The sequence below is a fragment of the Octopus bimaculoides genome, chromosome 18 (genome assembly GCF_046866305.1).
Source record: "Octopus bimaculoides isolate indiv1 chromosome 18, ASM4686630v1, whole genome shotgun sequence".
In the NCBI taxonomy this organism is placed as follows: domain Eukaryota; kingdom Metazoa; phylum Mollusca; class Cephalopoda; order Octopoda; family Octopodidae; genus Octopus; species Octopus bimaculoides.
The window spans coordinates 14035898-14049234 of record NC_142945.1 but is presented as its reverse complement, the minus strand read 5'-3'; the positions used below and the strand labels follow the sequence as shown (position 1 = coordinate 14049234).

Genomic DNA, 13337 nt, shown 5'->3' with positions numbered 1-13337 from the left:
AATATCTTTATCTTGGTAATATCTTTATGGGGTTCTGATATTATAAACAGAATAACAGACAGAAAGTGTGTGTGTGTCTTTGATGGGAGAAAGTTACAAGCTGATAAAGAGTTATGGTAAGAGAGAGAGAAAGAATGTAAGAGAAAAAGACAGTATGAGAGAAGCCAAAAGAAAATGGAGGATGTAAAACAAGTATCGGGGGGGCGGTTATAATAGAGAAAAAGAAAAACTTATGCAGCAAGCTCACCTTAACCCTTTAGCATTTAAACTAGCTATATCTGACCTAAATATTCTTCCTTTTGTTTGTTCAAAATGGCCAGATCTGGTCTCTCACACCTACCCTATAAAGCCATACTAAAAATAAAAAGACATAATTGAAATCGCAAAGCTATGAGATACTGTATGATTAATTCAAAATTACGTGAATAAATAATCATTGCATTTGATGAGTGAAAGTGTGTGGCTTAGTGGCTACAGTATTAGATTCACACTGTAAGGTTGTGAGTTTCATTCCCGGTGATGTATTTTATCATTGAGCAAAACACTTTATTTCATGTTGCTTCAGTTCACTCAGCTGGCAAAAATGAGTAATACCTGTATTTCAAAGGGCCAGCCTTGTTACATTCTGTGTCATGCTAAATCTCCCTGAGAACTACATTAGGGGTACACGTGTCTGTGGATTGCTCAGTCACTTGCACATTAGTTTCACAACCAGGTTGTTCCATTGATCGGATCAACTCTTGTTGTCGTATTCGGCAGAGTGCCAGAATACAATTTGATGGAGCAATCTGAATACTGAACGGTTAAATGTCCAAATAACATATATGGTCCAACGAAGACCAGTTTTTGAAGATAATAGGTTGATGATACATACATAAGTCCCACTTTGCTCCCTATCGAATTATAGACCAATGATGACGTCTCTCCTTTGTTTCCAACTCTGGGCTGCCTCTGTTCTGCTTCTCTCCACTTGCAGCTCTTGTTGGTTTTGAATTGTTATCGATTCTTCTGTAACTTTTGCTTTTTTATAGGTAGGGGTGTTGGCCTTAACACAAACCCATTTTCACCAATGGAAAGATATGATCCATACCAGTCAGACCTCTATCCTTTGACCTGTTGAGTATGAGATGCCCTACAAAGAGCGTGTGCTCTGCCGATATAGCTCTCAGGGTGACTGAGACACACACAGGACTGGAATCTGTGACAGGATTCGATGATAGAGATGAGGTGAAAGTGACTGTAAAGAGCTAAACACACAAAAGTGCACACCAGGAATTTTTTAAAGAGGATTTGAAAGTCAGCTTCATTGATAATGCAAATGCACTGCTTGTGGTGGAGACTGCGTTGAGCAAAACCTTTGTATAGATGAGTTACTCTACGAACATGTTTGATTAGAATGATCTGGAAATAAAATAATAAAAGTGTTATGCCTACTTTTGCATTACTGTTGAACAATAGTTGTATGACATAAGATTTACTGATAATATTGTCATCAAAGCTATTTTTATTATAGTTTGTCTGAAATAAACGCACAGATATAAAATAAGTAGGTTTGAAGTGCTGATCTCTTACTGTGGAGGAAACCTGTGAAAGAGGTAGACCCCAAGAAGACGTGAGATGAGGTGGTGAAAAATGATCTTTAGATGTTGCATTTCACAGAGGCAAAGACGAGTGATTGAGACATTTGATGATTTGCTGTGCTTGAGAAAACTTGTCAAGCCAAGTGAAATCATTGTTGTGGCCAGTGCTGGTGACATGTAAAAAGTACCCATGCTGGTGGCACATAAAAGCATCCCACTACACTCTTGGTGTGGTTGGTGTTAGGAAGAGCATCCAGCTGTAGAAGCCGAGTCAAATCAAACTGGAACCTAATACAGCTCTCTGGCTTAGCAGTCCCAATCAAATTGTCTAACCCATGCCAGCATAGGAAACAAACACTAAATGATGATGATGATTGCAGTTCTACATAAACTCAAGGCAAGGTTGATTTCTAAAACTGGAGAGAGATAAAATATGTTGTGATCAAAGTAAAACAACAGGGATCCATTGATTTTTCATTTCTGGATGGTTACAACACAGTGAAAGCATTTATCTTGTTACTTTCTCATATTCATGATTCTTTTCATATCTTTCTTGCTCTCTGTGAAACAATTCTTACCATCACAGACATACATATATACAATGTGTGTGAGTGTCTGCAATATCTATCTATCTATCTATCTATCTATCTATCTATCTATCTATCTATCTATCTATCTATCTATCTATCTATCTATCTACCTGTCTGTCAGTACTCAGAGTTTCTCATTAACAATCTCTAAGTTTACTGGAGATCAGAAACAAGAAACTCTGAATCGGTTCAACTTTGAGTGTACATTAATATACACGGATACACACACACACACACATACAGACACGTGCACACACACACACATACACATACACAGAGTGGTTGACATTAGAAAAGGCATCCAGTCATAGAGACCATGCCAAAACAAACAGTTTGGCCTGCTCTCTGACCAGCTCCTGTCAAGCCATCTAATCCATGCCAGTATGAAAAATGGACATTAAACAATGATGATGATGATAAATATGTGTGTGTGTATGTGTATGTATATATATATATATATATATATATATATATATATATATTAATATAGAATGTTATTTCTTTATATTTTCAACTATAACTTTATAACATTTTGTTTTTCATTTTGTTTTATTTTAGCACATATTTGTTGAATTTTACTATTTATTATGATTTTACAATTCTAATGGAATTTTTCGATTAATTTGATAAAAATAATTCTATGCAGTTGTGAATGTGGATCTTGGCAATATATATTGTTTTAGTTTTGTCAGATGAGGCTTGTCTGAAATTACTTTAATCAAATTAAGCAAAAAATTCCATTAGACATTGTAAATAATAAACCTCAAATGTAAGTTGCAAATATCAAACAGAAGCAAAATAATATAAAGGTATAGGAGCTGAATAACTAGAAATGAAACATTTCTATAATAAGCTAGTGTGTGTGTGTGTATATATAAATATATATATATATATATATATATATATATATATATATATATATATATATCAAAATAAGCAACAAGGATATCCGGATATACAGTGTTACAGACTTTGTCTGTAACAATGTATATCTTCTTGATATCTTAGTAGTTTCTGTGCTGGAGTAAAAGCAGCATGTTCTTTGTCTATCTCATTAACTTCTTGGAAATTTTAGGTATAATTATACTAATGTGTCCATCTGTTTTAATTTTTAATTAAATTCTATGTCTTTGTGCAGCTGAGGATTGCTCTGCATTTAAATTGATGTAATGATTGCATTGTTCAATTAAATGGAGTTGCATGAAACGATTGTACTGCATTACCTCTGGATATCCTTGTTGCTTATTTTGATTTTAATCACCTTACATTGAAACTGTATGGATAACACCTTACTAAATTCTGGTGCCTCAACTTAAGTACCATATTCATCTGAATCTCTCTCTCTCTGTCTCTCTCTTTCTCTTTCTCTTTCTCTCTCTCTCTCTCTCTCTCTCCCTCTCTCCCTCTCTCTCTCTCTCTCTCTATATATATATATATATATATCTATCTATCTCTCTCTCTATATATATATAGACTGCCCAAGGTACCACATAGTGGGACTGAACCCAGAACCATGTGGTTGAGAAACAAGCTTCTTTATTTCATAAATATTTGCCATAAAGGCATTACAAAGAGGGGACGAACAAGGACAGACAAACATAAAAGGGGTGAAGTAGCTGTATCGATTAAATATTTACAATTTTAAATATACAATAATAATTTGATTATATTTACAATATTCGATTCAAGCATTACTCATTACAGTTGCAATTTGTAATGGCTTTCCTGAAGGATAGGCATCCGACCACCAGGGTAGACCCCTTGCTTTTTCTTTCCCTTGTTTTTGGCTCCCACTTACCTGGTGCCAAACACTCTCAGCTTCCTCGCCACAGGTTTCCATCTTCTCATGAATCTGTCTCGTGACAGATACCTCTTCTCTAGCCTCCACACAGCCACACCTGGCCTCCACACAGCCACACCTGGTCTCCACACAGCCACACCTGGCCTCCACACAGCCATGCCTGTGAGTGTATGTGTATGTATATATATATATATATATATATATATATATAAAAGATAATAAGAGTGAAAAAACTACAGAAGGCTTGTGTTACATGGTTAAAGTATATATTTAAATTATGTCAGAAAAATGTAATAAAAATGTTATAAAATCTTTTTGGTATATAAACATTAATACAACGTTTATATATCAAAAAGATTTTCTAACATTTTTCTGACATAATTTAAATATATACTTTAACCATGTAACACAAGTTTTTTCACTCTTATTATCTTTTATACATCCAACCACATGCTTTCACATACCAACTTTCTCACACACACACACACACACACACACACACACATATATATATATATATATATATAAAATATGAATGAAAGAAAATGGAATTCATGAAACTCTTTATTCTGTTCTACTCTAGGCGCAAGGCCCGGAATTTTAGGGCTAGCAAATGACTCAGAGTTACATTACATGTGTGTGTGTGAAAATTTTAATGTGAAATTTAGATCATCCTAAAACAAGGTTATGTCATAGAGCTAGAGACAGTCTCTTGCTTTTGATATTAAAAAGGTTTTTTAACTGTTTCAAACCTCACAATGCAAACCCTGGTACCATATGGTAGGCTTCTGCACAGTTTTTGTTTATCTACTTTTACTCATAATGCTTGGGGGTCAATGAAAGGTTTACTTATCCAAATTGCTGCTCAGTAGAATTGAACCTGCAATCATGGATTTATGAAATGAACACCTTCCCTGCACAACAGTTACTGTGACAGAGGTAACATGTGATTTGGTATGTTTGCAATAAAATGTCAGCAGTTTTTCAACACCTTATAATTTATTTTGTATGATAATAAATGAAAGAAAAATATAATAATCAGCCTTAAAAAATATAGATGTGCAATTTTATTTTTATTTTAAGCTCCAACACATGGCAATAAACAGCAATTTAATTAGATCTTTAAATCAAGATTTAAAAACATTCAGGATGTATAAAATATTCGCAAAACATTCTCATTAAGCATTTGTAGTTTTTTTTTTTTTATTAAGATGGTGAGTTAGTAGAATCATTAGCACACCTGGAAAAAAAAAAACACTGATGTTTGTTTTAGCACGTTACATCCTGGGTTCAAATCTCAAAAAATTTTCATTATGTATATAGTTTTTATTAAGGTAGTGTATCTGTAGAATCATCTAAACATCAGTAAAATTACTTTGACATTTGCGGTAGCTCTTTACATTCTGAATTCAAATCCTGCCAAAATCAACTTTGCTTTTTGAGGTTGGTAATATAAAGTATCTGTGAAGTGTTGGGATCACTGACATTGACAAGCCATTTCCTTTCAAACTTGTTGACCAAGTATCTAGATCAGAAACTAGTATTAATTAGAAGTTGTTAAAAATCATTATAATAAATACAAAAAAAAACAAATGGAAATTATTATTAGCTGACAGATGCGTGGTGAATTTGCAGAATCATTATGGTGTCACACGAAATGCGTTGTGGTATTTGTTCTGACTCCTTATGCTCTGAGGTCAACTTTGCTTTTTATTCTTTTAAGATTGATCAAATAAACATTAGCTCAAGTGCTGCAGTTGATAGTATCGACTAACTTTTTTTTTGTTCCTAAATTACTGATTTTGCACCTAAATTTGTAACGGTTATTAACTGATGACACTGGCAGAATATTCGACAAAATGAGTTACTTGAAGATTTTTATGTTCAGAATTAAAATCCTGGCGTACTCAGTTATACTGTTTTTTTTTTTTTATCCAAGATTAATAAAATAAAGTACCAGTTATGTACTAGAGTTGATATATAATCAATTATACCATCTTCCCAGATTTGAAATGATGTGCCTATGTAAGAAATCAGTAACAATCGATTGACTTAATTCAGTACCTTTGCAGTCAACAGAGAAATAGTTATTTATTTGTGGAATCAGTAGAGATTCAAATGAAGTGTTTTGTGATATCTTGCTATGTATACTTACATTGTTCTGAGTTCAAATGTTGCTGGGATTAACTTTATTTTCCATTGTTCTGGAATGATAAAACAAAGTACATGGCCACTGTCTTTTGACTGAAACAAGTAAACAGTAAAAGATAAAAGGTACCAGTCACATACTGCAGATGTTTAAATATCTCCCCCAACACCAAAAAATAGCCGTGGCCTTTATAAGTGTGGTTAGAAATATCATCATTGTCATGATTGTTTTTACTTTCTCTTTTCTATGCTAGCATGGGTGAGAAAAGTATTTTATTTTTTTTGACGCTGTGTATTATAGCCAGGTGCCATATTTTGATGCCAGCTTTTTAGTCACCTCTTACAACATACAGAAAGACAGTGTATCTATTTTAATAACTGAGATACTCACTCACAGCAACTAGGTACCTGATGTACTACATGGCACCAGCATGTAAAAAGCACTTGTGCTGGAGCCACATAGAAGCACTTAGGTGGTGCCACATTAAAAGCACCCAGCACACACTGTAAAATGGTCGGTGTTAGGAAGGGCATCCAGCCATAGAAACCATGCCGAATCAGACTGGAACCTGGTGTACAGCTCTCCGGCTTGCCAGCTCTGGTCAGCTTGGAAAACAGATGTTAAATGAGGATGAGGATGATGATCATCATCATAAATGGGACGTTCTGCAATCAAATTTCTGGAAATGTAAAACATAAAATGATAAAATACAAATTAAAAGCCTGACTAACATATTTTCTGTGCTATGTAGCTTTAAATAGACTCAACACCATAAGTTAATTTACAATATTATTAAATGTTCTACGACTGCAGAAAACACAACTGCCTGACATCCAATAGGAAATATTTATTATAAACATTATTTATTATTCATGTACTACAATTTTACCACACTGCAGTGTGTTCTACAAATAGTCTAATAATTATTTGTTTTATATCTTTTCTTACGAGCTATTGGGAGTGACATAAATTCATAAAGGTAGGAATTTAATTATCTACTGATGATCTAATATTTAGGGGACTGACGCGATTTTGGGGATTGCCATTCAATATGCGAACTTCTTCTTGTCCATTGGAATTATCCTTTACATTAGAAACCACCACTACCACCACCACCATTACTACTACTACTACTACTACTACCACCATCACTATTACTACTACTACTACTACCACCACCACCATCACTATTACTATTACTACTACTACTACCACCACCAAAACCACCACCAACACCACCACCATCACTATTACTACTACTACTACCACCAAACCCCCCCCATCACTACTACTACTACTACCACCACCACCAACACTACCATCACTACTACTACTACTACTACCATCACCACCACCAAAACCACCACCACCACCAACACCACCATCACTACTACTACTACCACCACCACTACTACTACTACTACTACTACTACTACTACTACTACTACTACTACTACATTATGCAATATAAATTACATAATACAAAACACGTGACCATTAATTAGGTTGAATTACAAAAACCTGGCATCCTATAAAACTCTGTTTGGCACCTTGTACAAGAACTAATTATCTTTTATGACGCATTTCAAGTATTGCAATTTTTAGAGAAATTCTTCAGATATTCCTCTGATTCTGTTTAATAAAGCCTTGCAATATCTTCTTCAATGAAGCCATTATTTTATCTTTCCTCTCGTTAATTAGATCTCTTATAGACATTACTGGATCTCTTCTTTCGTTCGTAAATACAGATTTGCTTAGATATACATAAATGTATACATGCAATAATGCAAGCTTTTATCCATCTATTTATTTTAATATACATTCTATGTATTCATATTTACATGAATATATGTATGAATACATGAATTCGAGTTTATGCTTTTATATATATGTTCATACAAACATACACACATCTTTGTATATGTATATACACACACATACATACATATATATATATACACCCATTTATATATATATAAATATTTGTATATGTATACATACATACTTGTATATATATATATATAGAGATAGATATACATACCCATTTATATATATATAAATATTTGAATATGCATACATACATACTTGTATATTTATATATGTATGTATGTGTGCATGTATGTGTGTTTGTATGTATGTATGTATATACATGTATATTATTTAGGTGTATGTATGTGTGTGTGTGTGTATATATATATATATATATATATATATATATATACTAATATTCATATAAATATACATGAAAAGGTGAATCTTAGAGAATTAGAGCAATTATGCAAAAACTGGATATTGTCATCAATTAAGTTAAAGCACCACAATTTTGTGTTAAACTCACTAAATATAAACTGAAACATTCACAATATTTTGTTGACAAAAAAAGGTAACATTTATGGTTTATATACAAAAGGACCATTTAAATCCAAATTGCAAAATGTTAGAATGTAATATGTGAATATCCAAAAGTAGAGTGTATCCATTAAATTAGAGCAAAGACAGGATGTGAAATGAAAGCTGCAACTTCTTTGGTTTCAATGTTTTCCTAAATGCTTTGGAGGTAAAGAGGAGACCAATAGGGGATTTCTGGAATGGAATACTTTTCTCACCCATGCTAGCATAGAAAAAAGAAAGTAAAAACAATGATGATATTTCTAAGCACACTTATAAAGAAAATTTAATGGAATGAATCAACTGCAGCACTCTTTTATTTATTTATCTTTTTTTAAGCCTGATACTTATTCTATCGGTCTTTTTTTGCCAAACTGCTAAGTTACAGAAACATAAACACACCAACACTGGTTTTTCAAGTGGCAGTGAGCACACACACACACACACACACACACACACAAAAGATGGTCTTCTTTTGGTTTTCTGAATACCAAATCCACTCACAAGGCTCTGGTTGGCCTGAGACTACAGTTGAAGATAATGCCCAAGGTACCATGCAATGGGACTGAACTTGGAACCATGTGATTGTGAAGCATGCTTCTTATTTCTTTATTGCCCACAAAGAGCTAAACATAGAGGGGACAAACAAGGACAGACAAAGGGATTAAGTCGATTACATCGACACCAGTGCATAACTGGTACTTAATTTATCGACCCCGAAAGGATGAAAGGCAAAGTCAACCTCGGCGGAATTTGAACTCAGAACGTAATGGCAGACGAAATACCGTTAAGCATTTCACCCGGCGTGCTAACGATACTGCCAGCTCGCCGCCTTTTAGCTTCTTACCACACAGCCATGCCTCCACCTATACAAAACTACTTCATATCAGAAAACTAGACTTTGAACCACAAATAAGTTCTCCTCTCCCCCCACTCCTGTAACCAAATCAACTGACTGTAATACTGCCTGTCATTAAGAAGTTTGGTGCTGTATTGGGGCCTAGGCTGATGCGATCTTTGTTCTGATGCGATCTTTGTTCTGATGCTCCCTACGCATGGTGGTCCTTAGTGCACTAACACCTGCTTCTATCAGCCCTTATGGATCTCTCCCACATAGTTAGACTTGTTCTTTTCCAATGCAAAGGCTGCAGTCATTAATTCTTCATCTTGCTATTGCTCCTCTTTCTGCCATATCATGCTAGCCCACATGATATCCCAAAGAAATTCTTTACTCTTTTACTCTTTTACTTGTTTCAGTCATTTGACTGTGGCCATGCTGGAGCACCGCCTTCAGTCGAGCAAATCGACCCCAGGACTTATTCTTTGTAAGCCTAGTACTTATTCTATCGGTCTCTTTTGCCGAACCGCTAAGTTACGGGGACGTAAACACACCATCGGTTGTCAAGCAATGTTGTGGGGACAAACACAGACACACAAACATAGACACACACACACACACACATATATATGTATATATATGTATATATATATACATACATATATACGACAGGCTTCTTTCAGTTTCTGTCTACCAAATCCACTCACAAGGCTTTGGTCGGCCCGAGGCTATAGTAGAAGACACTTGCCCAAGGTACCACGCAGTGAGACTGAACCCGGAGCCATGGGGTTGGTAAGCAAGCTACTTACCACACAGCCACTCCTGTGCCTTTGATAGTAAATTCTTGGGACCACTGAGCTTTTCTAGTTATAATTTCTGTGCTTACCTCTCTTAGCTGAGTGCATGAGTTGGGTGTTTCTGGTGGGGGGCAGTAGTTATCCAGGAAGTCTTGCCCATGATTGCAACACCAGTGTTTCCTGGAATAAAATACATACAATGTAAAAGTTATGTAAGAACATTGGCTGAAAGGGTATTACTCAAATGTGTACAGACAATGGTATGGATACATTTTGAGTTAAGTAGAATTCACATCTTTGTCTGTGCTCTTATACTTGTTATTCTACAGTAATCAGTCTAAAAATGAGATTCTTTACAGACTGTATGAAGTACAGCTGCCATTTCTACTGTGTATAAAAATAATAAAATATTCAATTTTCCTTGCTATTCTAATTTTATGAAATGCACTTGTATATATGAATACAGAAATTCACATATTTATAATTCATAAATGCACACACATACACACATGTACCCGTTCCTTTATTCTTGTATATTTGAATAAATATATGAATGCAAGAATTCATCTAATTACGCATTTATATATGCATCCATCCATCCATACATACATACATACACACATATATATATATACACACACACACACACACACACACATATATGTGTCTTTGTATACATGTATGTGTATATATATATATATATGTGTGCGAGTGTGTGTGTGTGTGTGTGTGTGTGTGTGTGTCTTGTTTCAGTCATTTGACTGTGGCCAGGGTGGAGCACTGCCTTGAAGGGTTTTAGTTTAGCAAATTGACCCCCCCCCCAAGACTTATGTTTAAAGTCTAGTACTTAGTGCTTCAGCAAAATCAACTGATTGAATAAGTTATGGGAACATAAACACACCAACACCAGTCATCAAGCAGTGGTAGAGGACAAACACAATGACACACATACATAGATATAAACACACACACACACACACACACACACACACACATATATACAGATATATATATATGATGGGCTTCTTTCAGCCTCCATCTACCAAATCCACTCATGAGATTTTGGTCAGGGGTTATAGCAGAGGACACTTGCCCAAGGTGCCAAGTAGTGGGACTGAACCTGGAACCTTATGGTTGGGAACCAAGCTTCTTACAACACAGCCACACCTGCATCTGTTCTCACCATACAACCATGCCTGCTATCATCATCATCATCCTCTACATCGTTTAACGTCCGCTTTCCATGCTAGCATGGGTTGGACGATTTGACTGAGGAGTGGCAAACCTGATGGCTGCACCAGGCTCCAATCCGATCTGGCAGAGTTTCTACAGCTGGATGCCCTTCCTAATGCCAACCACTCCGAGAGTGTAGTGGGTGCTTTTATGTGCCACCAGCACGAGGGCCAGTCAGGCAGTACTGGCAATGGCCATGCTCAAAATGGTGTTAGGAAGGGCATTCAGTTGTAGAAACCTTGCCAGATCAGTTTGGAGCCTGGTGCAGCCTCCTGGCTTGCCAGTTCTCAGTCAAACCGTCCAACCCATGCCAGCATGGAAAGCGGACGTTAAGCGATGATGATGATGACATATAATATAATATCATATATATATATATATATATATATATATATATATATATATATATATATATATATATATATATATATATATATATATATACACACAGATACACACAAACTGATGGTTGATTATACAGACTCATGAAATGCTTATACAAACCATATACATAATCACACACACACACACAGACGTTCACATACAGCTGCAATCACATGATTAGTTAGTTACAAAGAAAAAAAAACACACACACACTTTCTCTCTTTTTCCCTCATTTTCTATCTCTCTCTCTCTTTCTCCCTCATTCTCTCTCTCTCATACACACACACTTAGACACGCTCCCACAATCAGGTATACTTACTTTTATTGCTTATATAAGATGAATGCTTAATAGGAAATGAGATTAATACTGACAAAAACAGCACGAACAACAACAGCAGCCCCAGCACTGTAGCAACAACAACAAACGCAACAGCAACAACAACAACAGCAAGAAGGACAACAATGCTAATAACAGTGATTACAAAATCAAATTTTGATGATAAATTAAGCTTGTAGTTTGACTGGCAGCTGCCAACAGTTTAGTTCGCTGTTGACATAAACTGTATTTCCATTGATACATCAAGACAAATAATTTGAAGAATTAAATGTTGATTACTTTTTGGCTTGGTGCAGGGCTGAGTGTCCTGAGTGGGATGGGAGTATGTGAAGAAGTTTGGTTTGTTGGACTATCCCAGCAGATTTACAAAGATTTGAAATAGCTGAGTCATTTAACAACAGCAAACCAACTTAGTTTGATCTTTATCAGAAGCAGCAAAGAGTTCTCATACGGAAAAGTTTCGCAATAAGACTAAATACATACAAATATGATATATATATATATATATATATATATATATATATATATATATATATATATAATAACAGATACAGTACCACCAACACCCGAGCATGGAGATACATTGGTTGCTCTGGTAACACATTCAAGCAACAACTCTATAACTACAGAACCTCCTTCAGGATACCAGAAAGGAGATTATGTTATGTCATTAGCCAGCCATGTATGGCAGCTGAAGGATGATAGGATTCCATACACAATCTCATGGAGAATCCTACAAAATCCAGGCTCCTACATAAATTTCCTTTTTATATTTATATCAATTCCCTTAAAAAAGGGTGTCTATTCACAGTGAAATTCACTCAGTCAATGCATAGAGGTCATTAAAATGAGTTCCAGACAAAATAACAGGGCCAGCATAATTAACTAAAGCTCTTGAAAACAGTGGCCCTTAAAGACCACAGTCTTAAACCAGTCAAGGAATAAAAGAATACTATTAATACAAATAAATAACATAGTACAATGTGCGTTTTCATACCATAATTTCCAATCCACTCAGTAAATATTGTAATTAGTGAAAAAGAAAAGGAAAAATTATTATTATTATTATTATTGTGATTGTTAATATTAATTATTATTATTATTATTAATATTAAGACAGCCATTAACAATGGTGGGTTATAATAATGAGAAAATTAGCTGTTTAATAATAAACAAAATATGATAATGGCTTTTTATTTCCCATGAAAATGTGATAATTGTATTTTGCAGTACACATGCA

At 34.9% G+C, this 13337-nt stretch overlaps 1 protein-coding gene and 1 long non-coding RNA gene across 3 annotated transcripts in view; one reads left to right on the top strand and one right to left on the bottom strand.

Moving 5' to 3' along the window:
* LOC106874937 (NAD(P)H-hydrate epimerase) overlaps window positions 1-13337 on the top strand; it is a 788445-nt gene that overhangs the window by 80957 nt on the left and 694151 nt on the right. The gene's annotated exons all lie outside the window — the stretch shown is intronic.
* Window positions 5026-11708, bottom strand: LOC106874607 (uncharacterized). Its single transcript, XR_001410025.3, has 3 exons — window positions 10233-11708; window positions 6127-6175; window positions 5026-5496 (listed from the first exon to the last, which is right to left on the bottom strand). It is a non-coding gene; the product is annotated as an uncharacterized LOC106874607 (long non-coding RNA).